The sequence below is a fragment of the Eschrichtius robustus genome, chromosome 2 (assembly GCF_028021215.1).
Source record: "Eschrichtius robustus isolate mEscRob2 chromosome 2, mEscRob2.pri, whole genome shotgun sequence".
Taxonomy (NCBI): Eukaryota; Metazoa; Chordata; class Mammalia; order Artiodactyla; family Eschrichtiidae; genus Eschrichtius; species Eschrichtius robustus.
Genome location: NC_090825.1, coordinates 13,273,414 through 13,291,742, shown reverse-complemented (window position 1 = coordinate 13,291,742; position 18,329 = coordinate 13,273,414). Strand labels below are relative to the sequence as shown.

General features: G+C 39.8%; 1 protein-coding gene and 1 non-coding gene across 2 annotated transcripts in view; one reads left to right on the top strand and one right to left on the bottom strand.

Annotated features, from left to right (window-relative positions):
- Positions 1-18,329, bottom strand: part of FBXL7 (F-box and leucine rich repeat protein 7) — a 428,895-nt gene that overhangs the window by 191,029 nt on the left and 219,537 nt on the right. The window lies entirely within an intron of this gene.
- Positions 8,748-8,849, top strand: LOC137760313 (U6 spliceosomal RNA). Its single transcript, XR_011073277.1, has one exon. It is a non-coding gene; the product is annotated as a U6 spliceosomal RNA (small nuclear RNA).

Genomic DNA, 18,329 nt, shown 5'->3' with positions numbered 1-18,329 from the left:
ATCCTGTTCCATTGATCTATATTTCTGTTTTTGTGCCAGTATCATACTGTCTTGATTACTGTAGCTTTGTAGTATAGCCCCCAGACTCTTTTGACTTACATGACATTCACATTTTTTAGAGCCCAGATCAATTATTTTGCATAACATTCCTCCATTTGGAAATGTCTGTTTTCTCACACTTAGTTTAAGGTTATATATCCTGGACAGGTGTATATCAGAAGTGATATTGTGGAGCAATGCCTTGTATCTATTTTTATGTAATTATTTGCAGTCAACTTTTCACTCACCTTTTCTCACTCATTCAAATAGTACAATATGGAAGATGGTAAGCAAGCACTTTTAGTGTAGTTTCTTATTATGTCCTGACCACTGGTCTGCAATACCTCTGGGCATCAGAATGTCTACTTCACTAACAAATCATGATAACTTTTTTCAGTGGAGTAGGTAATGAGAGAACTAAAAAAAAAAGGATGGTTTCGGTGCTCAGCACTTACGCATTTTAAATGAACATCCTTAGAACAGTTTGTAATGGAATCTCAGTAGAATTCTACTTTTTATATCTGCTGGGTGGCTTAAAGTATACACTAGGAAACTAGACCAACAACATGGCATCATCCCTATGAGACAGCAGAATAGAAAGACCAGGTGTTGCTAGGAACTGGAAAGAAAATAGAAATGCACTGCCAAACACAGCTCTCCATACCAAGTGGCATATTCACTGAGGCCTGGCCAATGTATAGGGCCTTACATGGCAGATTATTTAAACTAAAATCAGTCCATGTCAGGAGACTCTGGACTTTTTCTCTGTAAGTTTTTGAAGATAATAAAAAATTCTTAATTTTCTGGAATAGTTTAGGTAAAGTCATGTGCAAATCAAAAATGTTCAAGACTATATCCTCATTATTCTTTGCTTCCAAGATATTAATTAAATGTTATCATCCAGTATGATTTTTAACGTAAATGACAGCCACTAAGCAAATCTGGAAATCAGAGTAGACTGCTTTCTCTAAAATATTAAGCGAACACTAGCTGTAACTGAAAAGGTAAAATAAAAATAAAAATTCTGTTGTAAATCAGTAGCATATTTCTCAATATAATCCAAAGAAAACCCCTTTCTCAGAAATGAGCAAATATAGCAGGCAGAAAATCAGTAAAGACATAGCTGAACTCGATAACACCATCATTCAACTAGATATAATTAACATCTACAGGCTACTTCATTCAACAATAGCAGAATACACATTTTTCTCAAGCTCACATGGAACATTCACCATGGTAGACCACATTCTGGGCCATAAAACACACCCTAACAAATGTAAAAGAATCGAAATTATACAATGCCTGCTCTCAGACCACATGGGATTAAACTAGGATTCAAAAACAGAAAGTTAACTGGAAAACCACAAAATACACAGAGATTAAACAGCAAACTTCTGAAAAATACATGGGTCAAGGAAGAAATCTCAAGGTGAGTTTAAAAATATTTTGAACTACCTGAAAATGAAAACACAACTTATCAAATCTGTGGAATGCAGCAAGAACAGTGTTTAGAGGGAAACTTATGGTATTGAATGCATAGATTAGAAAAGAATAAAGATCTAAAATCAACAATTTAAGTTTCCACCTTAGGAAACTAGAAAAAGAAAAGCAAAGTAAATCCAAAGTAAGCAGAAGAAATATTAAGAATTAGGGTAGAAATCAATGAATGAAAAAGAGGAAATCAATAGAGCAAATCAATGAAGCTGAAAACTGGTTCTTCAAAAAGATCAATAAAATCAATAAGCCTTGGGACTTCCCTGGTGGCTCAGTGGTTAAGAATCCGCCTGCCAATGCAGGGGACACGGGTTTGAGCCCTGGTCTGGGAAGATCCCACGTGCCGCGGAACAACTAAGCCTGTGCACCACAACTACTGAGCCTGTGCTCTAGAGCTCATGAGCCGCAACTACTGAGCCTGTGTGCCACAACTACTGAAGCCCACATGCCTAGAGCCCATGCTCCACAACAAGAGAAGCCACCACAATGAAAAGCCGCCCCCGTTTGCCGCAACTAGAGAAAGCCCACACACAGCAACGAAGACCCAACGCAGCCAATAAATAAATAAATAAATAAAATTAAAAAAAAGTCTCTAGCCAAGGTAACAAAAAAAAAAAGAGAGAGAGAGGGAGGACATAAATTAGTAACATTGGAAATGAAAGAGGGGACCTCACTACAGATCTTATTGGAAATTAAAAGAATAATAAAAGAATACTATGAACAACTCTATGCCCACAATTTGATAAAGTAGATGAAATGGACCAATTTCTTCAAAGACACAATCTGCCAAAACTCACACAAGAAGAAATAAATAATCTGAATAGGCCTATACCATAAGATGTTAAGGAAAAACTCAAACGAGCTTTTTGGCCAACCCAATATGAAAGAAATTGAATCAATAATTAATAACCTTCCAAAGCAGAAAGGATTGGGCCCATATGGGTTCACTGATGAATTCTACCAAATATTTAAAGAAGAAATTACATCAATTCTACAATCTCTATCAAAGGACAGAAACAACGGGAATACTTTCTGTGAAGCCAGTATTATCCCAATACCCAAACTAAACAAAGATATTAGTAGAAAAGGAAACTACAGACCAATATCTCTCATGAACATTGATGCAAAAATCCTCAACAAAATATTAGCAAATCAAATCCAAAAATGTATTAAAAAGAAGTATACACCATGACAAGGCGGGATTTATCCCAGGTATGCAAGCCTGGTTCAGCATTTGAAAATCAATTAATGTAATCTATCACAGACTAAAAAAGAAAAAAAAAATCACAACAATAGATGCAGATAAAGGATCTGACAAAATCCAACACCCATTCATAATAAAAACTCTCAGTAAATTAAGAATAGAGGGGAGTTTTCTCAACTTGATAAAGACTATCTACAGGAAACCTATAGCTATCATCGTACTTAATGGTGAGAAACTCAAAGCTTTCCCATTAAGATCAAGTACAAAGCAGGGATGTCCTTTCTCACCAGTCCTTTTCAACATCACAGTGGAAGTACTTGCTAATGCAATAATGCAAGAAAAAGAAATAAAAGGTATACAGATTGGGAAGGAAGACTTAAAACTGTCTTTGCAGATGACATGATCCTCTATGTAGAAAATTTGAAAAAATAAGCAAAAAACTCCTGGAATTAATAAGTAATTATAGCAAGGTTGAAGGATACAAGGTATAATATAACAAAGTCAACTGCTTTCTTATACACCAACAATGTTCAAAGGGAATTTAAAATTAATAATGCAATGTTATTTACATTAGCACCCCCCAAAAATGAAATACTTAAGCCTAAGTCTACAAAATGTACAAGATCCGTGTGAGGAAAACTACAAAACTCTGATCAACAAAATTAAAGGAGAACTAAATAAATGGAAAGATATTCTGTATTCACAGATAGAGAAATACAATATTGCTGAGATGTCAGTTCTTCCCAAATTGATCTGCAGATTCAATGCAATCCCGATAAAAAATCCAACAAGCTATTGTATGATTATCAACAAACTGATTCTAGAGTTTATATGAAAGGCAAAAGATACAGACCAGCCAACACAATACTGAAGAAGAACAAAGTTGGAACAATGATGCTACCTAACTTCAAGACTTAACATAAAGCTACAGTAATCAAGACAGTGTGGTATTGTTGAAAGAACAGACAAATAGATCAATGGAACAGAATAGAGAGCCCAGGAACAGGCCCCCATAAATAGAGTCAACTGATCTTTGACAAAGGAGAAAAGGCACTACAAGGGAGCAAAGATAAGTCTCCTCAACAGAAGGTGCAGGAACAACCGGACATCTACACGCAAAAAAAAGAAATGAATCTAGACATAGACTTTACATGCCTCACAAAAATTAACTCTAAATGGATCACAGACCTAAATGTAAACACAGAACTATAAAACTCCTAGACGGCAACACTGGAGAAAACCTACATGACCTTGTATATCAGGGGTCCCCAACCCCCTTTTAGGAACTGGCTGCACAGCAGGAGGTGAGCGGCAGGTGAGCGAAGCTTCATCTGCCGCTCCCCATCACTTGCATTATCGCCTGAACCATCCCCCCACCCCATGTTCGTGGAAAAACTGTCTTCCACGAAACCGGTCCCTGGTGCCAAAAAGGTTGGGGACCGCTGTTATATATGACAGTGACTTTAAGTACAACAGCAAAGACACAGTCCAAGAAAGAAATAATTGATAAGCTGGACGTTGTTAAAATTTTAAACTTCTGCTCTGAAAAAGACATCAAGAAAATGAGAAAACAAGCCACTGACTTAGAGAAAATATTTGCAAAAGGCACATCTGACAAAGGGCTGTTATCCAAAATATACAAAGAACTCTTAAAACTCAGTAATAAGAAAATAAACAACCCAATTAAAAATAGACCAAAGACCTTAACAGACACCTCACCAAAAAGATATACAGATGGTTAAAAAGTTTATGAAAAGATGCTCCCCATTATATGTCATCAGGGAAATGCAAATTAAAACGAGATAGCACTACATGCCAATTAGGATGGCTAAAATCCGGTAAACTGACAACACCAAATGCTGACAAGGATGAGGAGCAACAGGAACTCTCATACACTGCTGGTGGAATGCAAAATGGTACAGCCACTTTGGAAAACAATTTGGCAGTTTCCACAAAAACTAAACCTACTTTTATCATATGATCCAGTAATTGTGCTCCTTGGTTATTTCCCTAAAGGAGCTGAAAACTTATGTCCACACAGATGTTTATAGCAGCTTTATCTGTAATTGCCAAAACTTGGAAGCAACCAAGATGTCCTTCAATAGGTGAATGGATAAATAAACTGTGGTATATACCCAGACAATGGAATATTATTCCATGCTAAAAAGAAATGAGCTATCAAGCCATGAAAAGACATGAAGGAATCTTAAATGCATATTACTAAGTGAAAGAAGTCAATCTAACAAGTTACCTGTTATGATTCTAACTATATGACATTCTAGAAAAAGCAAAACTATAGAGACAATAAAAAAAAAAAAAGGAAAAAATGGCTTCCAGGAGTGTATGTGTGTTAGTGCATGGGTGGAGATGAACAGGCAGAGCACAGAGAATTTTTAGGGCAATGAAAATACTCTGTATGATATTATAATGATGGATATATGTCATTATACATTTGTCTACACCCACAGAATGCACATACCCAGAGTGAGCCCTAAAGTGAACTATGGACCTTGGGGGATTATGATGTGTCAATGTAGGTTCATCCTTGGTAAAAAAGGTACCATTTTGGTGAGTGGTGTTGATAATAGAGGAGGCTATGCATGTGTAGGGGTAGGAGGTGTATGGGAATTCTCTGTACTTTCCTTTCAATTTTGTTGTGAACCTAAAAGTATTCTAAAAAATATTTTTTAAAAATCCAAAGAGTCAAATTAAGTAAAATATCTAGCAATCAATAAGCCAGATAATATTTATTTAATATTATACCAAGTATTATGAACTATATATAATTATAAGCTAGTTTCTGAATAGGAGCATCTATAATTTAGTAGGGTGCAAGCAAAAATCATGCAAACAGTAAAGCTTCATGTGACATGAATTAACTAATCCACATATAGACCAGAAGAATGTTAGGAGAAGTTGCAGAGGAAGTAGTGATGATGCAGGCCTGACCATGGAGGGGGTAGGATTGGGTTTGAGCCGTTAAGGTTGGAGGTCAGCATGATGAACAAGGAAGAAAGGAGAAGGAAGCCAGCAGGCGCGGGAGGTGGGCCAATGTCATGTAATCCTGATATAAACATGATGAAAACAGAACTGTATTTGGCAAGCCAGGTATAAGCAAGCTGTTTTAACTTGCCACATTTATACAGATGTTTGGGGTCAGGTTCACAAAGCAAAGAGAAGTACAACACAAGTCTAATAAGAATCCCCACGTGCAGCAATTTTTTTGGCTAGAAATCACACTGTCTGTACAGTACCTCCTCTGCTGAGGGAACATTTGCCTCAAGAGAGATGTCCCAGGGAGAAATTATAAACAAAAGAGCATTAGCAATCCTGAAGTCTGTACACAAAAAACATGGTTTTACAGTTTAGTTTAATCCTCTGTAGACAGTGCTTGATGAAATACATTTTCATGAGATGTGCATATTCTTAGCATTAGAAATTCTGGAGGCTTTGTGAAAATACAGTATGGTCTTCTAACTTGAGCAAATCAAGCCAGAGTCATTTAGCACTGCTATTTACACCTCTAGGATACAATTCTTGCAATATGCAAGTACTGAGGAATTAAAGATGACTGTAGAATGTTAATAATAAGCTTCATCTTCACTTAAAAATCTTAATGTTTCTGGTTGGAGAACCAATTTCAGACCATTGTTGAATGTTCTGTTCAGTGGGTCATGTGGCATACATAAACAGGAATAAGATTCCAGAAGAGGATGAAGTACAAATTAAAACAATAAACAATGATGAGGCATTGGTTTATACCATGTATCAGCAAGCTACAGCCCATGGGCGAAATCCAGTCTATTGCCTATTTTTGTAAATAAAGTTTTATTGGAAGACAGCCACAGCCATTTATTTACATCTTGTCTCTGGCTGCTTTCATGCTACATGGCAGAGCTGAGTAATTGTAACAGAGACCAGATGGCCCACAAAGCCTAAAATATTTACTATCTGGTCCTTTACAGCAAAGACTGCCAAACCCTGGTCTCTGCTTTTAATTGTCAGAGCCTTAAAATATGTGTTAGTTTTCTATTGCCACTGTAATAAATTACTGCAAAACTAAGTCACTCAAAACAACACAAATTTATTATCTTATAATTCTGGAGGTCAGAAGTCCTAAAATCAAGGTGTCAGCAGGTCTGTATTCTGTCTGGAAGTTCTAAGGGAGAATTCAATTCCTAGCGTCTAGAGGCCACCTGCATTCTTTGGCTTATGGCCCCATCCTCCACCTTCAAAGCCAGCATTTCAATATCTCTCTGCTTCTGTTGTCATGAAGCCTTCTTTTCTTCTCTGCTTTTGTCATTACATCTTCTTCTTAGAGACTGACTGTCTTGCTTCTGTCTTATAAGGATCCTTGTTATTACACTGGATCCAGCCAGACTAATCCAGAATAACCTCCCCATCTTAAGATCCTGAACTTAATCATACCCGCAAAGTCCCTTTTGCCACGTAACTTAGCATATCATAGGTTCCAGGAATTATGATGGGGCCATCTTTCAGAGGACATTATTTGGCATACCACAATATGTAAAATAATTTATTTTCCAAAGAGAGTGTAGGTGCTTGAAAAGAGACCCAAAGGTGGCTACATGTAATATAATATAGACTTTTTAAAAAGATTTTTTTGATGTGGACCATTTTTAGTCTTTTATTGAATTTGTTACAATATTGCTTCTGTTTTACGTTTTTGGTTGCGAGGCATGTGGGATCCTAGCTCCCCCACCAGGAATCAAACCCGCACCCTCTGCATTGGAAGGCAAAGTCTCAACCACTGCACCGCCAGGGAAGTTCCTAACACAGACTTTTTAACATCCACCCAACTTCCTCCACATTTCTTAATTCTTCTTTCTCAAACCCATCCCTCTGAATCTTGACCTCATTTCATCACTGTGTATTGCTATCTCAGAAAACAACTGAGGAAAGACATGTTCTTACATTTGAAACCTCACATTCTTTGATTCAGAACAACAAAAGCTTTATTAAAATTTAAATGTACCATCTTCTGACAAGTTTTATCAACCAAAAAATCATGCTACTGGTATGTTTATCATCCTAATTTAGAGGAGACAAAACCTTCATTCACATATACCTAAAAGACAGGATAGGAAATAATGAATGCCGTCAAAAAGGTAGGGGTAATCTTGCATGCATGCTTTGAAGATGCAGAAGTTGGACTTAGGAAGGAAGATGGCAGGAAAGTCTTTATGTAATGGGTTCACTAGAGAAGGGCTGAAAGAAAAGCATAAGAAGAGACATGTGTGGGGATGCAGAAAGGGTACCTATGGGGAGGAGCAAATCCTACAAGTTAGAGAGGTCACAGGTTATGTGATGGAGGATGGCAAACAGAATGTGGAAAACCTCAAATTCTAGACTAGAGAATTTAGACAACTTACAGATGCTGAAGGTTTCTGGTCTGAGTGGATGCTGGACCAGAGCTGTATTGATGGGATATTAGTCTGGTCAAATTTTAGAGGAAAAAGGGAGGTGAGACGACGTAAAAGGGAATAGCTTTCCTTCCACCCCATCCCAAATGAGGAGAGAATGTCATGTGACAACGGGGGCAGGGATTGAAGTGCTGCAGCTGAAGTTGACACCTGAGGCTGCCAGAAGCTGGAAGAGGCAAGTCAAGATTCTCCTCTACAGCTTTTAGAGGAAGCATGGCTCTGCAGACACCTTGATTTCAGATGTCTATCCTCCAGAGCTGTGACACAATAAATTTCTGTGCTTTAAGCAACCCAGTTCGTGATACTTTGTTACAGCAGCCCAAAGAAACGAATACAACACCTCATGCTCAAAATAAAAATAATCATTCAATAAATATTTATTGGCCACCTACTATGTGTCAGGCACCATTCTAGGTGCTAAAGATATGGCAAACAAAACTGAAAAAAAAAAAAAAAAACTACCTTAGCTCCTACTGGGGAAAAGATAGATAACACACAAACTATTAGGGTTTCATACGGTGATATCTATATGGAAAAAAATTAAAGCAAGCAAGAGTGTGCGTGCGGTGCTCACTCTGGCAGCACATATACTAAAATGGGAACACAGAAGATTAGCATGGCCTCTGCGCAAGGATGACGCGTAAATTCAGGAAGGGTTCCATATTTTTTATAGTATATTAATGCATGTATGTGGATCTAGAAAAACAGTATAGGTGATCTTATTTGCAAAGCAGAAACAGAGACACAGACATAGGGAAGAAACGTATGGATACCAAGGGGGAAAGCGGGGGTGGGTGGGATGAATTGGGAGATTGGGATTGACATACATACACTACTATGTATAAAATAGATAACTAACGAGAACCTACTGTATAGCACAGGGAACTCCACTTGGTGCTCCGTGGTGACCTAAATGGGAAGGAAATCCAAAAAAAGAGGGAATACATGTATACAAATGGCTGATTCACTTTGCTGTACAGCAGAAACTGACACAGCAGTGTAAAGCAACCATACTCCAATTAAAAAAAAAAAAGTGTGTGTGTGTGTGTGTGTGTACGTGCGAGGGCACGTGCGCACACGGGTGCATACGAGAGCCCAATTTAAGATAACGGGGTCTAAAAAGTCCTCGCTGTGAGTGAACACCTGAGTATGTGAGGGGTGAGTAGTCATCAGGGGATAGAGGATTCCTGGCAGAGGGGTCAGCAAGTGCAAAGGATTCCTGGCAGAGGGGTCAGCAAGTGCAAAGGCCCTGAGGTCACAACATTCCTGGTGTACTCCAGGAAAGGCAAGGGGGTGAGAGCATGGATGGAGCAGAATGTGCAAGAGGAAAACTGGTAAAAGTTGAGAGCAGAGAGTCAAAGAAGGTGTGGGTGGCTGGACTGGGTGTAGACCCTTGTCTATACTGCAAGAACACTGGCTCTACTGAGTGGGTCCAGGAGCTTCGAAGGGCTTTTGACAGAGGACTGACATGATCCAACTCACTCTTTAACTGGATCACCTTGATTGTTTTGTTGAGTGTAGGCTAAACAGGACCACAGGGGAAGCACAGAGATACCACTTGGGAGATTACAGCGATAATCGGGATGAGAGATGACGGTGGCTTAGAGCAGGGTGGCAGCAATGGACATGGTAAGAAATGCCCTGACTGTGTATTTTGAAGGTAGACGCGAGAATGTTTGCATCTTTAATGATGTCTTTGGGACCACAATGTAATGTCTTAACTTCTCAACTAGATTGTAAGTTCCTTGTGGGCAGGACCCAGGTCTTATGTGTCTCCAGGGACTTCTCCACTCTTGGCCCTGGCATCTTACAGACAGCAGGTGCTGCATTTAAAACACATTCTTGATCTTTCAATGAGAAGGAACTAACTTCTTAGTTCCAGAGACCCACCAATGTCATGTGAGTATGATTCCAGAACACTTGCCATTTGAGTCAATGACCAACTATGTGAGAAAATGTTTCCTGGGACAACTCCAACCTTTATCCCTTGCCAACAACCCTCCAACACATAACTTTATTGCTGTAAATTCAGCTATATTCAAATATTCCAACAGTGTGTTATTAAGCCTTGGGCATTTTTAAATTCCACAAATTTTACTTAAAGTGCTCTTCTGGTCTGAAAACAAAGAAAACCCGAAAGAAAAAGATATAAGTTGGAGGATTCATGTGAATAGAACTGAGAATAAAAGCACATTTGATTATTGGCACAAGTTTCTTGAAGCAAAAGAGGGAAAAAAAGGACTGTTTCCTTCTGAAGATATTGTCTCAGAGATTTATACAAGTGTTCAGGGGATCTGATAACTGATTGTTCATTCCCTAAAGCAAAAATTAACTGGCAAAGAGAACTCTTCAGCATCGAGATGTCAGGCAATGTGATATTTGGCATCAGAAGCTAAATGTGGCACTCCAGTTCAGCTCCTTGCATGACAGCAGTTGTAATTTCCAGCTACAGCAACTGAAAGTTTATTTGGATTGCTAATTTTTCAGGTAAAGGGATGCTGGGGTTGATTAGTAGTGAAAATTAGGTAAGGGCACCCTTCCGCACCTGCTAAGACACGTGACAGAGAGTGGACCCAGTACTCCAGTGGGATTCAGCACATCTGGTTTTCATTTGGAAACAAACCTACTTGTTTTACAGGTTTGTGCCTCTGTCCCATTAGCTGAGAAATGGGAACCAGGTGATAGGCTGAACTCTTCCCCATCTCTAGAGATGGGGCTATTTGTATAAGCACCTCAGTGAGCAGACGACACTGGGAAAGGTTGGGTAGCTCTGTGATTTGTCTTCAGATGTCAAACTGATGTTCTTCTGATTCAAAACCAGGGCAGACAGGTATCATTCCTAATCAGACACCAACCCAGCCCCTGGGCATGAAGAGATTTAGAATGGAGAGAGAAACTGCAAGTAGAAAAGCATTTTAGGTCTTTCGGGAAATACATATCCAAAGCTTGGCAGAGAAATACAAATAAAAATAGTTGTCGGCTAGTTTAGGAAGACAGCAAAATAAAGCAGAAAAACAAAAAGAGAGGAGGTGTTGATACAGAGGTGGGACAGGAAATAAAGGTAAAGGGAGAGAGCTGAAAGAAGAGGAAAGACACAGGGTGGAGAGAGGGAAGGTTGGAGACACATAGAGAAGAGTTTCCTGACACTACTCCTGGCTACTTACACAATCCCACAGTGGCTAAAGCAAGCTCTCCCATGAAGACGGAAGGGCATGTAGGTGCTTCAAGAAACCCTGAAGTGATTTTGGGCATAGGAACTGGCCTGACTCAGCCAGCTCAGATGGACAAACATCCCTGTGGTCTGTAATTTACACTTTTGTCCTCTGTAGAACTTTCAAAGTAGGTGCTCAACTATTATTTGTTGAAGGTGATTGAACAGTAAATATTCCAACACAGTACTTCAAGAGCAAGACAGACCCCTGGTTTCTCCTTTGGAAATTCTGTACTGGCGGGAAAAGTAGTATATAGCCCTTTAAGGAAGGCAACACACTGAGGTGAAAATAGTATGAGAAGAAGTCAATATCCAATGGTGGGAGTGGTCAGGAAAAATATTTGGGCTAAGAAAGGTTGCATGATCACAGCACTGGATGGTGGATAGGTTGACATATTCTACACTGTCCCTCCCACAAACACACTGTATATGGTTTATAGACAGATCTAGCAAACAAACAATAACACCCATTTCTGTAACTGGCTTCTGTCTAACCTTCTGACTCCTACTGCATTATATTCCTGGGAAAAATTTCCTAACAGATCCAACCACTAGGTTTTAACGTTGAAGGTTCTAGAAAGTCACAGGTCAACCCTTCCTTCTCACAACTGCTTAGTCCTTCTTTGTGACAACATTCTTGTAACTCCGCTGTCACACGGCAGCCTTCTGGGGCTCTGTGCCTCTTCTGATTCCAAAGTGTTTGGGGAATCACAAAGAGTCTTCCTATTCCTCATGAAGCTCCTGGCTTCAACCTGGCAAATGCAAAGAGCTGGTCAACCTTCTTTTTGCCTTGGATCCCTCTGTACGGAAATAGAGCCAAATGACAACATCCCTGCACAGAGTGTCACCAACAAGCATGTAGTGTGTTCATCCTGAGTACATACAGCTTAAAAACATTAGATTTTTATTCTTTAGATTTTTTTCAAACTATATAGTTTCTTTACTAAAAATGAAAGCTACTTATAATGAGATATGTGCACCGAGAAACGTTGTTATCCAGGTAGTCTAGAAAGACTATCGTGGTATTACTTTTTTTTAATCTAGCAAAATGTTAACAGATGAAATCCCTGTCCCCATGCTAAATGGATACCTTAAAGTGGATTTCACTCTGAAATTTTACATGTAGTAAAGAATATTGAAAATACTTGTACAATTTGCATACACTGGTCTTTTCTGGATCTGAGAGTATGGAAAATATTTGAATAAGATGATTAGCTGATTTTACTTTCAGGAATGAACACCTGAAGATCTGTAATCAATAATTCAACGTGCCTACAGGAGATGCAAATTATTACTATAAAGTGAGTTCTTTAAAAAACTGCTCATCAACTTTGTGTAGTGACACATGGTAACTAGACTTATCACAGTGATCATTTTGCAATGTATAGAAGTATTGAATCACTATGTTGTGCACCTGGAACTAACATAGTGTTGTAGGGTCAATTATACTTCTATTTAAAACAATTGCTCATCAGATTGGCATGGTAATTTGGGGGAAAAGTTACAATCTTGGAACCTCTGACGTCAAGGCCCAGTAAAGGGGGGGATGCAGATAAATGGGCAACAGAGATATAGGATTGAGGGTGTAAACAGTTAAAGTGAGTGGTGGTATAAGGTATCACAGAGTGATACTTCTCAAAACCTTTGGATATATCTACAGAACAAATTTCATTTAATCGGTAACTACTAAGAACTTAAAATATATCAAGTACTGTACTACTATGGATATTCATGGCATTGAGAGGGAATTCAAATGGTAATAGTGAAGCCGGATCCGGTCTCTGTACTCCAACACCGAATTAATTCTTGGAGACAGAGTTTTGGGTGAAGGAGAAAAGAATAGCTTTATTGTTTTGCCAAGCAAAGGGGGCCACAGCGGGCGAATGCCCTCAAGACTGTGTGTCCCAACTTGGAGGGGGTAGTGAGGAGTTTTATAGTAATGGTTCAAAGAGGGCATGATCAGCTCATGGGCAATCTTCTGATTGGTTGGTGGGGAGGTAAGTGGGAGTCGGCATCATCAACCTTCTGGTTCCAACCCCTCTGGGGTATACCTGCTTGTGGGCACCATACCTTTTTAACTTCTCCCACCTGGCAGGGGTTTCAGTATCTGCAAAACAGCTCAAAGATATGTATATCCCTTGTTGGGGAACCAGGACCCTGCCCCAAGGCTGTACTATTGTTTCTTTTGACTGTTCCTCCCTTGTCTCCTGCATCCCCTCCATTCCCTAATTAACAACCGTTTGAACCTGCCCATAGGAACTCAGGGAAGGTCATGGAGGCTCAATTAAGCCTATTTCCTATAATCAAGAAATGGGGGACACAAAGGTTTTTGTGCCCAGGAGCCCCACAGGGTCCTGCTCGGTATTAATAGGAAACCTGATCATCTAGCATCTTATCCTCCTAGTAAAAAAAAATGTTTCTATCTCATGACATTACTTGAAAATTTGAGGGAGATGTCTCATGAAAACAAATTCTATTGCCTGATTCACATGCAAATTGAACCTGATCTACAAATGCCCTATAACCAATAATCCCCCCCCATTCCGTTCTTCTTCCTCCTCCTTCTTGTAGGAATGCAGACTCATTTTTACTGATTGATGTACTGATAGATATATAATAATATTGGAAAGGAAGCCACACCTTCAAAGATTTGCAGGACTTAGAATGTGGTATGTAGCAGACAGTGAGAGTCTAAAGGTTGAAAAGCAGCTGATGAGAGCGACCAGGTTAGGAGACTGAAAGGAGGGTGGGCTGGAGCAGACAGGTGGGAGATGACAGGATAAACTAGGGCAGGTGAGAGAGATAACTGAAGAACTGAGTCAAGGTCAGGAAGAGTGAATGCATGCGGACAGGGGTCCTAGGGCAAGTAGAGAAAGTATAAGCCCAGGTGAAGAGTGAAAGACTGGGTAAAATAATGGGGCATGAGAAAAGCGCTTTCCTGGGTTCACTGCCCCAGGTAGATGTTCTGTAAACTGAAGGTTTGAACTTTAATATGCCCAGCTGGTCCTCCATCACCGTGCCCTCAACATGCCGGAGATTCCCACGTCTATATCATCAGCTCAGAGGCCTCCTCTGAGATCCGCATTCACAATCTAGTTCCACGCTCTGCCCTGACATCTCTGAGTTCATCTGGCAGACATCTCCAGCTGAACTTGTCCACCACTGAATCCATGCTTCCCCACCCCAGATCTGTCTCCTTGCACCAGTATTTTCCACCTCAGTAAAGGGCACTACTATCTCCCATGAATTCACCCAGGAGCCCAGGAGAATTCCTCCTTCCTTACTTCTCCCTTAACCCTCTTCTACTTTTTTTCCAACAGTAAATTCTTTAATTCTACCTCAAACCTTTCCATACCTTGTGTTCATCACTGCTGCTGCCTGATGAATGGATTACTGCCGGCCATATCAGTGAACAAAAGATGTCACCGTCATCAGTGACTGCAGCCACTGCCAACAGTGAGCTGGTGAGCTCTGAGGGGACTCAGGAAGGAAAAGGACACCTGCCATCTAGCAGCCATCAGACTGCAGCCACTCCCCACGGTGAGCCCTGAGGAAACTCAGGATGTGAAAACAGAACACTGGCCCCAGAGAGTTAAGGTGCACGTCAAAGGAACAATTTCAGGGAGCCCAGACTCTTGCATCTTCCCATACATAGAAAAGCACCAAGTTCCTTAACCTGAGATACCTAGTTTTCCTTAATTAACGATAATCTTTTGATGTTCAGACTAACTGCCCTTTGTTGCAAAACTATATATCCTGGCTCTCCCCCTTGCCTCCTTGGAGCAGTTCTCCCAGGGTTACCTGAGACGCTGCCTCCCTGGCTTGAAGTCCCAAAAATTCCCACCAAATAAAACATAACTCGCAACTTTCAGGTTGTGCATATATTGTTTAGTCAACATACCTTAATCAAGTTCACCATCATTTCTTTGATGAACTATTAAACACCCACTTCCACTCTTCTGCACCAGAATCCATTCTCCACTTTTGAGCAAGGGTGAATGTCTTAAAATGTCATTGTATCATGTTCATCGTGGTACATTCGTTTACCATGTCCTCCTGTTCAAAATCCTTCAGTACCTGCCTCTTTCTTTATTCCCATAGAGAACAGCTCTCTTGGTGACTGAATTCCATGCTGCCTCAGGGCCTTTGCACACATACTTCTGCCTGGGATGCTTTTCACAGAACTGACTCCTTCTCACCCTTTAAGTTCAGCTTAAAGGTTCCATTCTTATAGTTTATCCTTTCTGGAGTAGCTATCCTCTGCTATTCTCTATCGCAACGTCCCATTTTTCCCTTCAAAAATTAACATTTTATTTATTACTTTTTTTGACTGTTTCCCCCATTAGATTATGAGCTTAATTTGGGCAAGACCTATATCTCTTTTGTTCACTATTGACTCACCAGCACCGGATATACTGCCTGGAACACAGAGGCACTCAAAGATTTATTCAATACATAAAGAAATAAAAATAATCCAACAACGTCAAAGTCTTTTGGGGGTAATGCATGTTATATATTATTTTCCGACTTTGAACATCTAGAACAATTTTTATGTTACCATTTGGACAATTAAAATATGAGTGTCCGGTGATTATTTACCATTGTGGTACCTAATTAGTACTGCTCTTTAGTATTTTGCCAAGCTGCCTCCCAAACAAGACTTGAATGGCAAGGACCAACTCCCTAAGTCCATTCATTCACTTGACAAATGAGACGCAGACACCGTTCTAGGGGCTGTAGCTACAGAGCTGTACAAAACAGGCATGGTTCTCACCCTCCAGCGGACATGGGTTACCCTGACATTCGTTAATGTAATCTATTTGGCAACCTCATGCATCAAGCTCTGTTGACGACAAAAGGTAGATAACAATAAACAAACAGGAATTCCTGCCCTCCTGAGTTCACATGCTTGTGTACATGAGCTTAACTGTGTACATTACAGTACTTAGCCTCTAACGCTGAGATTGTTAATACGTATTTAAGGATTTCACGTCAAAACATGTTAAGTTGGGAAGGAGTTAGATAATTACGTGTTTATGAAAATTCAATGCACTTCTCCTTCAATCACAGAGAAGGCAGCCAGATAAATAAATAAATAAATAAATAAAATATTAAATAAATGAATAATTTTTTTAAAAAAAGAAAATGCAAAATCAGAGGTGGGGCAGCCCTGAAACTCTGATTACCATGATTCTTCTTAACCCATTTAAACCAGGTAAAAATTGCCCACATCATTTTTTTTTTTTACCCAATCCACCCTACCAATCTGAATGAACTGTGTATGCGTAGAGTTGACTTGGACATGACTGATGGAGGTGGAAAACTGTCAGAGGATTTGAATCTTTCTTGGATTTGACATCACCACAAGGAGTTCTGCATTCACTATAGCTGTTTTCTGTAATTGTCTTTCAGAATCCCTATGTTGAATGCAAAGATTCTACCTGAATAATCTCAGAAGAAAACTTTTTTACCTCAAAGAACTGTCTTACATTCAAAGGTCAAAATAAATATGTTACTGTTTTATAGTTTCTGTAACTAACACACAGAGAAAGAAAGAAAGAAAGAAAGAAAGAAAGAAAGAAAGAAAGAAAGAAAGAAAGAAAGAAAGAAAGAAAGAAAGAAAGAGAGAGAGAGAGAAAGGAAGGAAGGAAGGAAGGAAGAAAGAAGGAAGGGAGGAAGGAGAAAGAGAAGAGAAGGAAGGAAGGAAGGAAAAAAAGAGTTCTGCCATTGAATTACAGAACTTGGAGTCTTTGTTGTTTTTATTTTTAAAGAGATGTGCAATTTATTTTTATTTATTTATTTATTTACTTTTAATTTTTTGGCCATACCCCAAGGCACATGGGATCTTAGTTCCCCAACCAGGGATCCAACCCGCGACCCCTGCTTTGAAAGGTGGAGTCTTAACCACTGGACCACCGGAGAAGTCCCAGAACTTGGAGTCTTTGCCTATCAAATTTAGAGAGGTCATCATGCCAATTCCTCATTTTATAAATAAGGGAACTGAGATCCCGAGAGACTGAAGGATTTCCCTAAGTCACCAAGTTCATGAGCAGCACAAGCCAAGATTTAAATCGGATGACCCGAAGGGTAAACTCTTCACCCTTCCAGAAAGAGCTGCTATCTCCCTCATCTTCCTCCTCTAGGTTGACCCTTCTCAGTGGACCCCCAGCACATTGTGCCACTCCACCCGGAACCAGCAGCAGCGGCAGAAAGAGCAGGAACCCAGGCCACTGAAGGACAAAGAACACGGGGAAGGAAGTTGCGCTGAGATGCCAGCCTACTCCTCAGGGCTGACACTTAGGACCTGCCACGGCCTGAGTGTGACCTTGTTTATCTGCTCTGCTCAATATTAGCTGGTTGTATCCTTGTGTTCTCAGGGGAAATATAATTGCATTTGTTACTGTGTATCTTTACTCTATGAATGCTATATACTTTCTGAGTTACAGTGAGGTCACTGACACTTAGGAGACTGAAATGCACATTAAATTATATTATTTAAAAAATTATATTATTGGGACTTCCCTGGTGGCACAGTGGTTAAGAATCTGCCTGCCAACGCAGGAGACAGAGGTTCGATCCCTGGTCCAGGAAGACCCCACATGCCGCGGAGCAACTAAGCCCGTGCGCCACAACTACTGAGCCTGCGCTCTAGAGCCCACGCTCCACAACAAAGAGAAGCCACCGCAAAGAGAAGCCCGCGTACCACAACGAAGAGTAGCCCCCTGCTCGATGCAACTAGAGAAAAAAAGCCCACATGCAGCAGTGAAGACCCAACACAGCCAAAAATAAATAAATAAAAGAAATAAATTGTTCAAAAAAGAAATAAAATATTATATTATTAAAAATAAAATTCCAACACTCCACTTTTGAATCAAATGGGTCACATCCTTCAAAATCAGCACCTATTTTTATCATCTGGTTTCTGGCCTCAGCACTC